The sequence below is a fragment of the Trachurus trachurus genome (assembly GCF_905171665.1).
Source record: "Trachurus trachurus genome assembly, chromosome: 17".
NCBI lineage: Eukaryota > Metazoa > Chordata > Actinopteri > Carangiformes > Carangidae > Trachurus > Trachurus trachurus.
Window position 1 is genome coordinate 12,659,587 of NC_139900.1, and position 17,268 is coordinate 12,676,854.

Consider the following 17,268-nt stretch of genomic DNA (forward strand, 5'->3'; position numbering starts at 1 on the left):
GTATTCAGGACTCTTGCTTCGTCAGCAAAAATGATAATAATTTAAGTTTTCCTGTTGTTGCACATAAACTGAAATTACACACTTTGTAATGCAAATGTTTGAAATGCACATACATTATTCTTACCCGTTCAAGTCACCTAATATCTGAACTGAAAACAGAGAGTTCTATGAACAGTTGCAGCTCAGTGCCGCTCACACATTGTAAAGCCCTTATAGTGCAAACTGACATATGATAAGAGTCAAGTTGTCTTGGCATGGCGTACGTCAAACCTTGATATTTTGCGAGATTATGTTTGCCCACCGTGTTTGATGTGATGACCCGAAAATGTGACACACTTTTCTACTTAACCCAACTGGTTTCGAGGCACGTTTAATTCAAATAAAGCAGGGAGTAAGATTCAGCAGAACTATCGGAAGACATGGCAGTATCGTTATTACATGGCCAAGCAATGTTGCAACCCGCAGAATTTTATTTTCAATCTTGTGGAAATCCTCAAGCCTTCATTCACATCAGGTAGGTAGGTGAGGCTGAGATATGTGAAATCACGTATTTCGTAGTACACAGGTGTTACGACCACCTGGCTCACGGTAGGTCACAACAATTAGGGAGACCACACAGGTAAACCATTTAGTGTATTTATTAAAATCAAGGCCCTAAAGTACAAAGTAACTAAAGAGAATAATGTGCAAAGTAACAAGAAACAACTAAGGAACAATGGTTGGCCGTTGTTGTCGCAGGCAGGGAAGGAGAGAGAATGGCGGCCCTGGAATCCCCTCTTTAAATACCCTCTCAGGCAATCAGACCCAATCCCGTGCACCTGGATGGGACCTGACCTGAAAGGCAAAAATGGGGAAAGAAAACCAAGGCACCAGGGAAACAGCGCCTCCCCCACCACACAGGAGGAGGACAGTTATTTCCAATACAGAAATACATAACACCCTCCCCCTTAAAACAGAGGCCCAACACCATGGCCTCTGCAAATAAGGCTTCAGTACTGCCTACACCAACAAAAAAAAGATAACCCACTATTGCCATTTACTAGTGGTAGCTAGTTTGACTATGTACATAACAAAGCTAGAAAAGAAAAACTACAAATGTCCCCCACAGCACCTTCCACCAAGAACTCATGGTCAATTGGGGTCGGACTCCACCTTGCTGGTTCACCCCTACACACCTCCACCCACCGCTGCCCAGCCACCCGCAACTCCTGGTACCGGGAGAGCATCTTTAAGGAGGAAAGACAAGGTTAGATGGGATATTGTGAGGAGCAACTGAAAGGGGAGGAACCGGCTCACTCCAACCCCTCTGGCGCACGTGACAACGCATCGGCAATGACGTTGTCCACACCACGTATGTGCCGGATGCTCAGGTTGTAAGGCTGTAGAAAGAGCGTCCACCTCATCAGCCGCTGGCTCGGACTCTGCAAAGAGTGAAGGAAGGTTAGGGGATTGTGGTCTGAATACACGACTACTGGATGGACTCCCCCTCCCACATACACATCAAAATGCTGCAGAGCCCACACCAGCGCTAACGCTTCCTTCTCTATCGTCGAGTAGTTTAGCTGGTGGCGGTTAAACTTCCTTGAAAAATAGCTGACTGGCCGATCCACCCCTTCACCATCAGTCTGCAAAAGGACACCCCCAGCCCCAACCTGACTAGCATCTACTTGTAACCTGAATGGCTGATCTAGTCTAGGCGCTGCCAGGACAGGAGCTGTACTCAACAGCATCTTCACCTGGTCAAAAGCCTGCTGGCTGGCAGAAGACCACTCAAACCTAACCTTCTCCTGCAGTAGGCCGGTCAGTGGGGCAACCACCGTGGAGAAGTTTGGACAGAAACTTCTATAATAGCCGACCATTCCTAAGAAGCGTCTAAGCTCAGTCTTGGAAACAGGAGGTGGGAACCGATCGATGGCTTGGACCTTGGCCCTCACTGGCTTCACCTGACCCTGGCCCACTACTTTCCCCAGGTAGGTTACTGTAGCCCTGGCAAATTCACACTTGGCTAAGTTAACCGTGAGGTTGGCCTCCTGGAGTCGTACCAACAGCGCATGTACACGATTCATGTGCTGCTCCCAAGTATCGCTGTAAACTACGACATCATCTAGGTATACGGCTACGCCCTCCAGCCCTGCTACTACCCCGTTCATCAAGCGCTGAAAAGTGGCGGGCGCATTCCGTAACCCAAAACTCATAACCTTGTAGGAGTAAAGGCCGGATGGTGTGATGAACGCGGAGATCTCTTGGGCACGGGGAGTTAGTGGGACCTGCCAGTAGCCCTTTAGCAGATCAAATTTACTCACATATCTGGCAGATCCCACTGCATCCACACAATCCTCCATCCTTTAACTGCAGTAACAACTTAACTGATGGGGCTCCCAAAAATTCCCTCACAGGATCCATTTCACCAAAACTCTTATGGCTACAAACGCCCAACCAGTAACTGATACCCAGTAATCAATAGGCAACCAAAGCCACAACCTCAAACCAAATTCAAAACAACATTTACCAGGCCATCACTATCATATTAACAAGTATAGACAAAAGACCCTGTTATCAGCTATAATACCCCAACATAGGACGGTGAGTAGCTTTACTTAGCGAGCGAATGAAGCGAAAGAGCTGCCCCGCGTCTAACTCAACAAAAGATCCCTGACTAACCACAACCTAGTCTTCAGTGCACTCATAGCAGCTTAACTACCAACAGCACCCTACTGGTACTGCTGAATAGCGCCCCGGCTTACAGCACACCAAAAACAACAAACTAAAACAACAAACAAAAAAAACAAACAAGCGTTAAGCGCTTCTCCTCCTACCACGGGGGTTCACGTAGCTCATGGTATCTAAACCACACGCTTCAGACAAAAGGTGGGCGACAACAGTAACCCCGTCTACTCACCCTCCAGCTGAGGATTATAACCGGTAACCAGGTCACCAATCAAAGGAGGATAGCGCCCACAGTCCTCCCCTGCTGCAAGCCAAGCAAATCAAGGTTTAATACGGCAAACCAAACAGGCCAAATCAATAACCAATACTACACCAAACCAAGATCAACCACTTATTAAGCAATCAAGCAAACTAACCAAACACTGTGAGTCTCCTACCACAAGTACTACCGAACTATCCAGGCATTAGTAAGGTACTGACAACCTTACCAATATCCCGGACGAGCCCCCATTTGTTACGACCACCTGGCTCACGGTAGGTCACAACAATTAGGGAGACCACACAGGTAAACCATTTAGTGTATTTATTAAAATCAAGGCCCTAAAGTACAAAGTAACTAAAGAGAATAATGTGCAAAGTAACAAGAAACAACTAAGGAACAATGGTTGGCCGTTGTTGTCGCAGGCAGGGAAGGAGAGAGAATGGCGGCCCTGGAATCCCCTCTTTAAATACCCTCTCAGGCAATCAGACCCAATCCCGTGCACCTGGATGGGACCTGACCTGAAAGGCAAAAATGGGGAAAGAAAACCAAGGCACCAGGGAAACAGCGCCTCCCCCACCACACAGGAGGAGGACAGTTATTTCCAATACAGAAATACATAACAACAGGATAGCACTCAAGGTTTCCCCACTCAGTTTATATGAAATATATAGTAATAAAATTTGATCCTTCAAGGTTTGGTCCAGACTTAAATATTTTTGATCTGTTATCCAACAGATTTGAAATCCAGTTAAACCAATTACTCAGCAAGAATTATCCACCACATTTTACATTGACTATTTGACTCTCATGAAAACACAGTCATGATAAAACTCACCATTCAGAACACTTTTACATTAGTAAAAACATTACTTTTATATTACTACACATATTATTGTGATACGATAGGCTACTGCATGGATATTATGATCCCCAGAGGGTGGATCCTACTGATGTTGGATTGTGAAATCATAACATGGATATTCATGGATAAAAAAATAATACATCAACAACTATTCTATGTATTTCCATGGAATTTAAAGAGGTGCTAGTAGCTCATCGGTTTTCCTTTCTTCTCTTTCAACTACTTACTGTTGAATGGATGGCTACATACAGTACATTCATTGTTACCAGAGGATGACTTGTAATGACTCAAACCTTTTAGCTGGTGAAAAATTTGCATCATCTGAATATTGAAAGTGTTGGTGTTTTAGTGGCTTCATGCACCATGGGAGGGAACCAGATTGGAAATTTTGAACTCCAGCTCACAGAAATCATGTAATGTGTTATCAGTGAACCAAGCACAGTTCAATTATTTTACCATCCAACAGCCTGTTCCCAGCCTTGTCTTTAGAGTATTATCTATTTAAAAGTCAGTTGGCGTTCTGGATGGTTTCAGGTAGTTATTAATCAGTTATAAAAAGCTATACTGTACGCAGCAGAAGAATCTTGCGGCACAAAAAACTGGGACACTGTGTGATATTTGGACATTTCTACTTTTTACACAAAAGTTTGCCTAACCTTGCTCCAGGTTTTGAAATAAGCAAAGTGGAAGTGAATCGACTGAAATCCCCACTTCTCATCTCCTCAACTCAACATCAATAAACTTTACATAGAATATTAAATCTTCTTTGTTCCCTCTAGGTTTGAATTTAAAAACAGGGTGACAAAGACGAATCTCGTTAGCATTTGCTTGAGGTCCCAAATTGCAGGAGATAAGATGGTATTTTGGAATGATTCAAAGGAAATCCTATTACCTCACGAAATGACTCAGCATCCTCTCCTCCTCATCGTTCAGCCACATTTAACTAATTTGATGCAGACATACATGCCAACGCATTTTTGTCGCTTCACTGGCAAAGGCATATTACAAGCATGAATGTTTCATCTGTGAATCACCATGTTTGTCTTACACCTCACTACACAGGAAAGAATTTGTTACTTCAGTGTGTATGGTGCCTGTCAATACCGGTGAGACAGCAGTTCTTAGAGAATGACAGTCATGAGCTTTCAACGAAGCGCTTTCCTAGAGATGACGTTGTAGTGACCCGTGAAGTTAAAGCAGAAGTAAGTGGTCCGGTCGTTTTCGCTAATGCTGCGTTCCAGGCAGGCTTTTGAAATAGTAAATTACAGCTTCAAGTCACAACTTACGACTTTGTAGCGTTCCAGGCAACCCACTCGTGTTTTTCCGACCTGTTTTACCGGTGAAAGTCACTATAACGGCCACTCGTAACTTCCGACCGGTGAACTCGACGATTGAACTGGTATGACTTCACGGTCGGAAAAATACGAGTTTCCTTGAACGCACCATAACAGTCCTCGTCCCTACGTCGCCACATTCACGGCGTCCCTTGGCTGCACACACAGCCCTGCATGCCGTTCTCTCTCCTCATTGGATAAAAACTGTAGGATACGATAAGTGTTTTCTCCTCGGCTTACAGCAGAGCAGAGTGACTGAGAGACCCGTGTTTCAGACCAAACACTCTATGTAAGTGATTGCTGTCGGAAGATATAACTATTTAAGACTTATATTAACACAAATATATCACTTACTTCTGCTTTAAGTTACTTTTAGTTTGAATTCTCCCTGAGAGCTTCCTTTGCCTCCTGTTTTTGTCATGTCCATCTCAGCTCTTCTTTCTTTTCAATAATGAAATAAGAGGGTAACTGAACTGTCCACATTGTAATTTTGGAAATAAAAGGGAATTCCTTGACCATTAAATTGAATTATTTTCGCTTTCATAGTCTTCAGTGCTTGCATGTCCATTCAGCCTCCTTTTACGCTTGACAAGCTGAATGGGATTCTTGTAAAAGATACAGTAATTGAATTACTCAAAAGCTATTTGGCAGCCTGGTTCTCGGTTGCTGCCCAAAAAAAAAAAAAATTCAACTTGGCTCACCCATCTGCCAAAGTTATGTTATTTTATTATTTTTTTTCTTTAGCAGCGAAGTGCATGTGAGTGTGAAGGACTTCCCCTCCCTCAAGACACTGTCTGTAATTTTTGCCAGTCTGAGGAGTGTCAAGCAATCAGGCAGTTCTCTCATGGGAGAAGAAGGCTTTGAAAGCCTTAACTTGAAAAGTAGGTGTTGGTGCTCGGCTACAGATCCTGTCATCTTTTAAAATGTCTAATTCACCCATTTAACATAATAACATAGATCATGATCTCTCTTTGAATATTATATAATTATAATATTATAGCCTACATTAACAGAAATTTATATTGCAGTGCCCTTGTGTAGAAAAAGAACATTTTGGAGATGATGTTAAATTGCTGTCTTTCCATGAGTGAGATAAGAAAATGAATGTTGTATCTAAAACATGGTTAGCTTAGCATAAAAACAGGAAGTGGAGAATAGCTAGCATATGACTTTCTTCATCTGCCAATTCTTCCAAAGCTGTCTTATACATGATCTATCATTTTTATTTACCTTTGAAAAACAGAACTGTAAAAAACAAAAGTTTCAGAGTTTAGGCTACTCAGTGAGTCAATTTTCCATCCCCAGTGCTTCTACGTACTATGTAGCATCTGTTGCTAAAGCTTGGACATGTAACTTCCAAGCTTTAGCAACTGTGTGAGGCCATAAGCTCAATTTAGCATAAAGAGCTAAAAGACTGAATATTTAAGCTCAATTTAGCATAAAGAGCAGCAGGAAATGTATCTTATCTATGCTACATTTTTACCTTAATTAAGCAGCTTTAGACTAATTGTGATGGTTTAATAAATGGTTTAACTTGTTACGAGGGAGATGGAGGCTCTCTGCCTTCCACATGAGTGTCACTTGTATTGTCTCCGGGCTGAAAACCAACCTTGTAAGATTGGGGCCGCTGCCCCCGTGTCCCAGCTCTCGTCTCTGCGGCACTGCGACACAAAGGCCCGTAATCTCTTGTTTATGAGGGATTAAACTACACATACTCATCGTAACGTCGTAGCCTATATCATATAGGCCTAACGTTATTTACCTTTACTTTATTGATTGATTTCTCGCCTGCTTCGTTGTAAACAAATGCACATGGGAGGGATGCACAGCGGAAAAGCGAACAGACTTAAATAGTTCCTCTTTAACCAATGGTTATATTATGATAGTTTAACAAACAAAGATGAGGAATAGTGACCACTGAGTTTCATAAGTGTGGACCTTTTTTGAAGTGTGAACCTGACAGAGTTGCATCAAACTTCTCTACTAATTGTCAGCAACAAAGCAGGTGTATTTCTTATTTGTTGAGTGAGCTTTTAGAGATCTTGGTATAAATTTGGACAGACTCATGCTAGCTGTTTCCCTCCAGTCATTATGCTAAACCAGCCCAAAAACACAGACTTTAGATTGATAGATATTTTCATTTTACCCTTAGAAAAAAAGAAAACAAATGGGCATATGTCTCAAAATGTTAAGCTATTCCCTTCAAGGTGTTAATATGTATTGCACACCAGCTATGTATTGTGTAAAAATCCAAAGGTAGTCAAAATGTAGGAAGGTTTTTTTTTTTTTTTTTGAAAAGGTCAAGCCTTTCAAAGCAGTTTTGTGTTGTTGTTTTCTCCTTTTTTTTCTTGATTTTGAGAATTCATGAACTACGTTGAAGGTGCAAGAAATGAAATAGAGAAACAGTGGCGAGATGACAGGCAACTGTTGCGACCCACCTCCCCTTAGGAAACCCAGCCATCATGTTGTCATGCCATATCGATCTCTGAGAAAGAGTGAAAGAGACTGTGCTGTGGAGAGAGAGAGAGAGGGAGGGAGAGAGAGGTAGGGATAAAAGTACAGAGGGGAAGACTGGTCGTTTACAAAAGTGGCTGGTGTGATTTTATCATGCTCAGTGAAAGGGTGACATTTCAGTAATGCTTTATTTCTCACTTTGGCATTTCAAATTAATAAAAGCCTCTAATAACTATGCAGATTGAAAAAGATGGAGGAGGAGTTGACACGCTATGAGCTAACACACTGATGAACAATGCAGCAATTTCACTCGCGCTCTGTCTCATTCTTTTTTTTTCCCCGGCTCTCTCAATTTCATCCCATGAATTTTTCTGCAATGACCCCTGCATCTCATTGTAAACGGCTGAGAACTGAGTCTGTGTCCTCAGAACACTTGGAATTCCTCAATAGCAGATTTTAACATGTTTGAAAGCTGCTTATATGAAACCAGCAAGAGTCAGAATCAATAATGCAATGTATTGTTAGGGTGGAGATGTGGTTACAAATGGATAATACTTTTTTGTTTGTTTGTTTCGAGCTATATGGATCGATAGGAATGCAATAGACTTTTCTACCAACGTGGTGTCTAATTGACAAACAGTTCTACTCAGTTACACTGAAAAAAGTCACAAAATTGATGCTCCAGAAGTTATTTCTGCCTGTTGTCTGTGTGTTCCTTCTGCATATTTACGCTAAACTAAGCTAAACGCCTCATGTCTTTAGCTCTATGATATATGCAGACATGAGATTGATCCTAAAGATTTTCACAAGGACGGCATATCATTTGTACAACATACAAAGATCAGCCACAAGTTAGTAGTTTTAATGTTGTGAATCTGGTATATACACAGTATATGTATGTGTATATGGTTTCCCATTGGGAAAGTGGGCTCAGACTTTTGTACTCCATAGTACATTTTTGATATGCACTCACAACCAGCAACAAAATGTTATTTTATTTGTGTGAACATTAGTAAAAACTGATAAATATTACACATAATGTACAGTTCTGTAATACTTTGTCATTATTAATGGCTAGTTTAGTACCGAATGTTGTGAACATAACATGAACACATGACATGTTGAGCATAAATTGTGGCTGGCACTGGCATATAAGCAGCATACCATTAATAAATCTCGCAATATGAGTCTTGTCAAATGGGTGAAATCAACTTTATCCAAAGTGAGTGTGAATATTTTTAGCATAGCTAAAGCCAATAAGAATCAAACATACAACCCAGGCATTGTTAGTGTCATACTCCATTTGTACAGGATCAAAAGAGATGCCTGTAAATTCATCTGATTTGTTTGTTTTACACACACACACACACACACACACACACACACACACACGCCCGTGTTAAGTATTCTGTATAAAGTATCTTGAGAAGAAAGATATCAATTTTTACCACACAACCAGGCGGTGTTATATCCACAGGCTGCTTTGCAGTACAGAGAGAGAGAGGGAGAAACAGAGAGATCGAGTAAAGAGAATTAAACATCCTCTCATTATAGCAATGTTAAAGCTTTTTATTGAATCCTGACATCAGAGGGAATCTAATCCCTCACACGACCAAGCTCAGACACACACACAGACACAGATATACACACATACACTCACATCCGCCCTAATACACAGGAGAAATATACAGGTACACACAAAAAAACATGAACACACAAAAACAACAAATACACATTCTCAAATCACTTTGATGCAGTTCTCTATACAGTTTCACTCACTAAACCAAATACACACACGCACGCATAAAAGCACCCCCACCACCACCACTGTCACCATCCCCCATGATAATAAGGTGGTGTTAAATTTACCCCAGTGGGATTCTGCCACATGGGACAGATAATGAGGCCAGGTGTTAATTAATGTGGAGTACGTTTCCCCTCTTCTGCCGACGCCCCATGAATCCCAATCAAGGCTGCGTCCGTGGATCGTGGCGCGTTTGATTTGCCAAGCAGCGTACTTCAAAAGGCCAGACTGGCTGTGCTGCCGTCCTCAAAGGGACTGCTTTGGCAAGGGCTGCATTCCAAAGGGCGGAGTTCTTGGCATGTGGCAAATCGAAACATGAGCGCCGGGAGAAGTTTGTGTTTTTGTTTTGATCAGACATCTGTGCCAATAGCGAGTTACAGCCGTCACCCCTGCACCGTCTGATGTGCTGTTCACTTCTCCACCTGATGCAAATGTTTTCATTTTGTTTGCTGCGTGCAGCCTCCTACATGACACTTAAAAGCAAGATACTGGTGTATTTTAGAAGTTTTACCTCCTTAACTACAACTCATGAATACATTTCACTAACATTTTTTAAAAATGCATTCACCACAGTCGTAGATTATGCTGTGATTTGGTCTGTGCTTCTTTCTGTACAAGTTGCCCCTCTGCCAACCTACAGTAATCAGTTACTGTACAGTGCTGACTCAGCTTGCAGTGTAAGTATTATGTACAGTGTTTATCATCTAAACACAACATGGATATTTTAAATAAATAGTTAATCCACAATCAGGAGAAATTGATCTACAATATAAATCACATGTTACTATATAAGTATGAGTATTAATATTTTCATGTAGTTTAAAGGGACACAAAAGTGTCTCTGTAAAGTCGACAAGACCCAGACCTACAATATAAATCTATTTATCTCTATCTCCACCGGATCAAAGTTTGACCTATAGTAGACACAAAAGTGCAATACTAAACTGATGGAGGGCAGATTGACTTGAAAAGTCTGTACTGAATTAACTTTTGATAAAAAAACACCTCCAGAACTGAGAAATATTTCATTATGAAACATCTTCGCAGGTTACGGCCTGTGTGAGCAGATCGACCCTGTTTTTCTGCCTTTTTCTGATTATTTCAACTTATATAAATGAGGGGCTGAAGCTTTGAAATGTAGAAAGAAAAATAAAGTGAGAAAATAATAAAGAACCTTGTGTAGGAGAGCTTATATTTTTACTCTTTGTTCTTTAAAGGGATACTTCACCCAAAATAGACAATTACATTTTCTACTCACGGTCATGCCAAGGAAGGGTTTGGAGAACTTTAGGAGTCATCAAAACGCTTTAGGAGTTCCAGGGGGGGTCCGGCTGGCAACGGGTTTTCATATAATGGCAGCGGATAGAGTTCACTTTTGAGTCGTCCAAAACACACACTATGAAACATCCAGATACCGCCATACTGCTCGTCCGTACTGACCCCAAGTGTCCTGAAGCTGCAATTCGAAAATGAGCATCCACCACCATTATATGACAATCCGTTGCCAGCCGGACCCCCCCCTGGAACTCCAAAAGTGTTTTGATAACTCTGAAAGTTCTCCAAACCCTTCCTTGGCATGACGGTGAGTAGAAAATTGGTGAACTATCGATTTTGGGTGAAGTATCCCTTTAAATCACCTCAAGACCCCTTACCCTTCCTGGTACCCCGCACTGACCAGTGGATTAACTCAGCAGGGTTGGGCTAATTAAGTTTAAAAATATACAGTTGTTGTCTGGCATGATAGAAAACACACAGGAGCATGCACTGCTGTAAATTCAGAAGCGATGTTAAGTGTATGTGATTTGCAGTACATGACTTACAACATCCATAACTACAGTAATGGCCTTTTAAAATGCATGGATGTCAATAATTCTGAGGCTAGTGCCCACATGTTCTGACCATTTAAGGCTATCAAGATATTGTATATGATGGCGTTTCTTGGACTTGCACGATATTGAATTGCCATTATCTGCTGTCAGGTCTTTGACACTCCTAACCCTCCAACCTCAGATATGATATGATGGAGCACTCACAGGTCAGATGTGCAATCCTCGTGTCCTTCATCTCTCTGAAGGTCAGGGGGATGAAAAGCCTGGCTCTGTTGTGAGCCACTTCTGGCCCTGACTGCAGGTCATTAAAGCTCTATTGAGTTTCTGCCAAAGCTCTGACTCTCCCAATATCTCACCATGGCTCATCTCAGCTGTCTCTTCCGTCAGGGTTTATACCAAGCCCTGAAAGGATCAACACCCAGCCTGAGTGTTCACTATACACTTGAGCATCCCCTCCTCTGAAAAGCCAACCTAGATCTACTTTGATATCATCCATTTTGGCCCGTCTTCTGTGTATCACCACAAACGTATCATCTTCAGTTATATCAAGGTACTGTAGCGAGCACAGAGCACGAGAGAGCTCGCCTTTCCCACTGATGGAAGTTGAGAATTTATTGCGGTCTCCGATGGGCATTGTGTGATTTTGTCAAGTAGTGCTTCAGCTCAAATCATCATCATTTTTTGTTGTCCTGGATCAACTCCCTGAACACTGAATCACAGCCGAGCAGAATCACCAAGCTGTCATTTGTCAATTTTCTCCTCCTCTGGTGCACCACGTGAATGAGGATGGACATCCGGAGGTGTGATAGAGGGGTTTTGGGCCAGTGACAGGTCTGCAGGTGTGATGCGGAAAGGTTACGAGGTGTAAGGCCAAGCAGGATCATGGGCTGATTAATCCAGCAACACCTCAGGTCCAGTGGGAGAGACTCCTCCCACCGCCACAGAGGCTTTGTGGTGATGACGCAGTTACTGAGGGCTCAGCACTAAACCAGCAAAGTACACACAGGTCACAGACTATGTTATATTACACTGTAGTTTCATCTTAAATGGTAAACATTAGGGGTAATAACAATGATGCACTTTGATTTGATGAATTGATTGCTAAGATTGAGGAATACAGTGAAAAACTATAACAACATCCAAGATGATCGTGTAACCGAGAGATTGAACAAACTTACAAACAACAAATTAGCCAGACAGTCTGTAAACATTCACATCTACAGCTCCACCTTTGTTGTACCAACAGTGTTTTCGTAGATCTAAACAATTACTTAAAGTGGACAGTGTTGAAATGACCAAAAATAAGGTACAGCTAGGATTATCCTTCAATCATATTTATCATTTTATAATGTTTACAGAATAGTATTTTGTATTTTGATGCAATATAACATTTTCCTATAAAGTTGTTGTTGTTTTACCAGCTTAGAGAGTAACAGAGGATAAAGAAACAGGTGTTATCATCTTCAATCTTCGTTATTATCAACAATCTGCTTTGGAAATGTGCCACCATTATTTCTCATACAGGCTATTGTGCTATAGGTGCAAGGTTGGAAAGAGACTATGAAAAAAAAATGAAACTAACTTAAATGAGTCATTATTTTACTGTGCAATAATTTGATGCAGTATAATTCCTGCGACTTTAACTGACAATATAAATATCATTATTAGACCCTGTCAGTATCAGGGCACTGAATGACGCCTTTATATGCTGTGGGTCTCTTTTTTATACCCACAAATAAACACAATAAATTACCCCCAGGCCTGTTTGGTAATTGATAGCATAATATTTCTTCTTCTCCCTGAAGAAAGGGTCATCACTCAAGCAAAGTCAAAGCCAAATTAATTTACTAAGAATGCACTAAGCAGAGCTGTCACAGAGCTCCTAGAAACAGCATTCATATACAGCTGAACTACAACAGCAAATATGTTTTGTAGGAAACGTAATTGCGAGCAGATTTTTCTATTTACATAATGAGAAACGATAATAAGCTTGAATTAAAAGGGGATGGCTGGAGTTGGGAAGTGGAGTGAGTTCAGTCTGTGATCTGCAGCTACAAGTCCAGGGATCCGTCAGCTAAACTGATTGCTTGGATTGCCTGCACCCATCCTTCAACGGCAGCTGTCACTGGCCCAAGAATTTATCTGCCAAGCCACCTCTCATGTCAAAAGGCACATCAACAGGAGGTTGCGCTTTGTCAGTCTCATAGGCCATATGTCACTCATTTAAACATCTGCCTCGCATCATCATGTGCCTGTTTGTGTTTGTGTGTGTGTGTGTGTGTGTGTGGGTGGGTGGGTGTATAGTGTTTGCCTGAGTTTTTGCACAATGTGTGCATTTTTTTTTGATATTTTCTAAGTGGGAGTTTGGAGAAAAAATATCAATTGTGCATTTTTGTAGCAACTTTTAAAAGATTTTATTGATTTAGCTGTTGTGGTAGCAGATACGGTGTCTATGTGTTGTATGTTCTGTCATGGATCATTGATCCCCATAAACTACTGAATACAACCACGAATTTACATTTTTTTTTAAAACCCACCTAGCCTCCATGGTTAAAGAGTTGAAGAGGTGCTTTATATTTCAGTGAATGACATTTGGATTCACATTACCTGCTCAAGTCTCTCACTGTCTCTGTCTCCCTTGTTCTCTTGCTCTCCTACTGTGTGTGACACCCTGATATTGGATTGACCTTATAGGCTGCAGAGATTGGGACATCATTAGCTGTGACTAGCCGCAGACTTGCTGCTGAGGCCTCGCGCGCTAAGCCACTGCCCTTGGACTGATCATATAGCACTGATAGAAACCAGCAGGGCTTGGTTACACAGCAACCATGGTGGCAAAGATGTCAGTCATAGCAGTAAGAGGTGGGCCATTAGTCGCCCTCACAGCACTGTACTACCGGTTATGTGCTGTAATGTACTGCAAGGTGTGGAATTGAATTTGGAAGACATGGCTCCGTTCAACGTATAAGTAAAATAGACTTTGTGTGGTGGTGAATAAAGGTTATTAAAAAGGTGACGCACTTAAAGCAGTGTAGGCTACACAACACCTTTGATCCCTGGGAGGGGGATTAAATATTACAGCAGCATATGAATACCGGAGAGGTGCTAAATATAGGAGCAGGATAACAAACAACGTCTTATTTTACAAGTTTGTTATTTAAAGCAGATATCAGCTTCACGGCCGTTTCGGCTAATGCTGCGTTCAAGGCAGGCTTTTGAAACCGTAAGTTACAGCTTCAAGTCACAACTACGACTTGGTAGCGTTCCAGGTAACCCGTAGCTCGTGTTTTTACCATCCTGTTGTCTGTGAAAGTTCCCTATAACGGCCACTCGTAACTTCCGACCCGTGAACTCGTACCAGATCGAACTGGTATGACTTCACAGGAAGGAAAAACACAAAGTACGAGTTTCTTTGAACGCACCATGAGTTAGCAGCCCCCGCCCTTGTCAGGCATCAATTGGTCCTCGTGCTACGTCACCACATTCACGCGCATCCCTTGGCTGCACACACAGCCCTTCATGCCGTTCTCTCTCCTCATTGGATAACACTTGTATCCCACAAGGAAAATTTTCTCCTCGGGTTACAGCAGAGCAGAGTGACGGAGAGACTCGTGTTTAGGCTGAAATACTTCATGTAAGTGATTGCTGACGGAAAATAGGACTATTTAGGACTTGTATTAACAAAAACATTCCACTGATATCTGCTTTAAGTATCATCTTTTCTTAAAGGTTTCCTGTATTCTGATAGAAAAACACAGGAAATATATAACAGGACATGTTTTTTTAAGAGCAGCAGAGCATTTCCTGCCCCTTGTATGAGTCAAGCTCTCAATACACAGTGAATCCCCCAATTCCCACAATGCAACCCGTAATTGTTAGATCATTAATGCCTGGCAAACATCCACATCATTCAGTCTCTGGGTCTCTGGGTCCATGCCAGAGGCTGAGGTGAACCTCTCGCCGTCACCATGACATCATGTAATATATTATTGCAAGCGTATCTAAAATAGTATGTGCGACCCTTTAATATTTAACATTATTCACATAATTCATGGATGAACATACGCAACACATCAGATACACAACTGAATACAGTAGCATGATAAAGGATGACATCATATACACAATTGGGTGATTGTAGTAGTTATGTAACATGATATTGTGCAGGCATTAATGATAACAATGTGTGCATATAACAGTATGTATATGATCAAGCTGCTTCCATCCCAGCATTTCTAGAAACAAAGTAAAAAGTAACATTTAGTTTCATTCTTACAATCAACACGTACACTTTACTCTGATGTGACATTACAATAACCTACTAATAACTAATATTTTATGGTGGCAATACTATTTCTTAGGACAGGTTACATTTTTCAGATGGTCGATATCTCATTTTGGTACGAAACTCTTGTCGCTCTCTAATTCTCTGCTGTCTGTCTGCCTCTCCCACAGCCATGATCACAGGTAAAGGATCAAGCTGAGAGGGCTTATTGTTTTTCAATAGCTTCCCTCCGGCATAGCGCTGAAGCCCTGGGTCTTAAATGACCACAGAGGGTATTGATCTTCATAAGGCACTGTTTTTGTTGTTAAATAACCACCGCAGGAAATCCGATGAAAGGTCCCGACCTTTCTCTATCATTTCACCTTCACTGGGCTGTGTGAAAGCTCTCCATATGGTTGGGGTTCACTGCGAGAGAGTAAATACCGTGCATGTCACTTATTGTTCGATTGGAAAAGTGCCTTCGCATTATTGAGTGTTATTAACGACAGGAGGGGTCAGCCGGCCAGCTCCCGTATGCGAACGGGCTCCTTGGTTAGAATGATCAGTTCCCTGAAGGCCTGAAGTCGCGGTATAGGCAGCGAGAGAATGATTATGGATTGAATTTATGACTGCTTTTCCACCGGTCTCTGAACACTTCTTCTGCTGGCGGGATGAAGCAAATTTCTCTCTCTCTCTCTTTAAAGCTTCTATTTACTCTGCTTCTCACTGTTCAGCTGGGAAATCGTTTTTCTCATTAGCCACGGATGCTGCGGTCTGAGTTCTTCATATTGTCTGTGAATAAGGCTCCCGTTTTGGAAGATGCAGAGGCAGCCACCCCACTGCTCCGCTGAACCTCACCGTGAAAACAAATGAAACAAATAGAAGTGAAAATTCATGCTCTTGAATGACAACAGGGAAATCGCTATCTCTTAATGTCTGTCTGTGTCTCCACTCCCGCCCTCCCGCTATCTCCATGTACTGTCAAGGTCTGAGCTCCGAGCAGACCTCCAAGGCTGCTCCAGCACAAGAAGGGAATATAACGAGCCTCGGCACACATCATTGGTAAACAGTTGACACAACTACAATGTATTGTCCCCGTGGCCAATACTCAGGCAGCCACCGTCCTCCTGATTACCCCGTAACTCCGTCTTTCACATCTCTCTCTTTCTCCCTCCCTGTGTTTCTGTTTTCAGGCTGCAGTGTGGCCTTTCAAGCTTCATGTTGGCTCCGCATGTGTGTGGGTGTGCATGGGCGTCGGAGGAGAGTATTGCAACCAAGATTATTATATATTTAAAAAAAACATAGCAAAAAAAGATCTACATAATTTACATTCTCTCTCCCTCCCTCCCACTAGCAGCATAACCCTTATTACCCTTCTAATTGGATAATGCAACGCTTCTTTTAGTCAGGCCTAGTGACCCACAATCCCTCAGTCATGTTCTACCACGTCGCATAGTTATCGCTTTCAGCTGAGGAGCAGGTTTGCTGATAGCATATCACAGTCCCACAGGAAATAAAATGGACTGCGGAGATCTGTATCTGAAAATGGGGGAGTCATACATCTTCCTGTGAGGAAGATAAAGCATCAAATAAAATGTTTCCTTGTGTGAGTAAAATTTAGGGGTCCTTACTCAAAGACAAAAAGCAGCCATTGGTCTTTTCAAATAAAATTTAATGGCGTCTGCTTATCAGTATTCCTGCCAGTGATCTTCTCTCGGCAAAGTGGCAGTCTGGGTTGAATGCACTGCAATACTGAAAGAGATAAGCGGGTAATGTTGCAGATAGCACTGTT

At 42.0% G+C, this 17,268-nt stretch overlaps 1 protein-coding gene across 1 annotated transcript in view; it reads left to right on the plus strand.

The window, feature by feature from the left end:
* The window catches only part of LOC311000447 (netrin-G1-like), a gene marked incomplete at its 3' end in the record, with an annotated part of 61,661 nt that overhangs the window by 7,959 nt on the left and 36,434 nt on the right, over positions 1-17,268 (plus strand). The gene's annotated exons all lie outside the window — the stretch shown is intronic.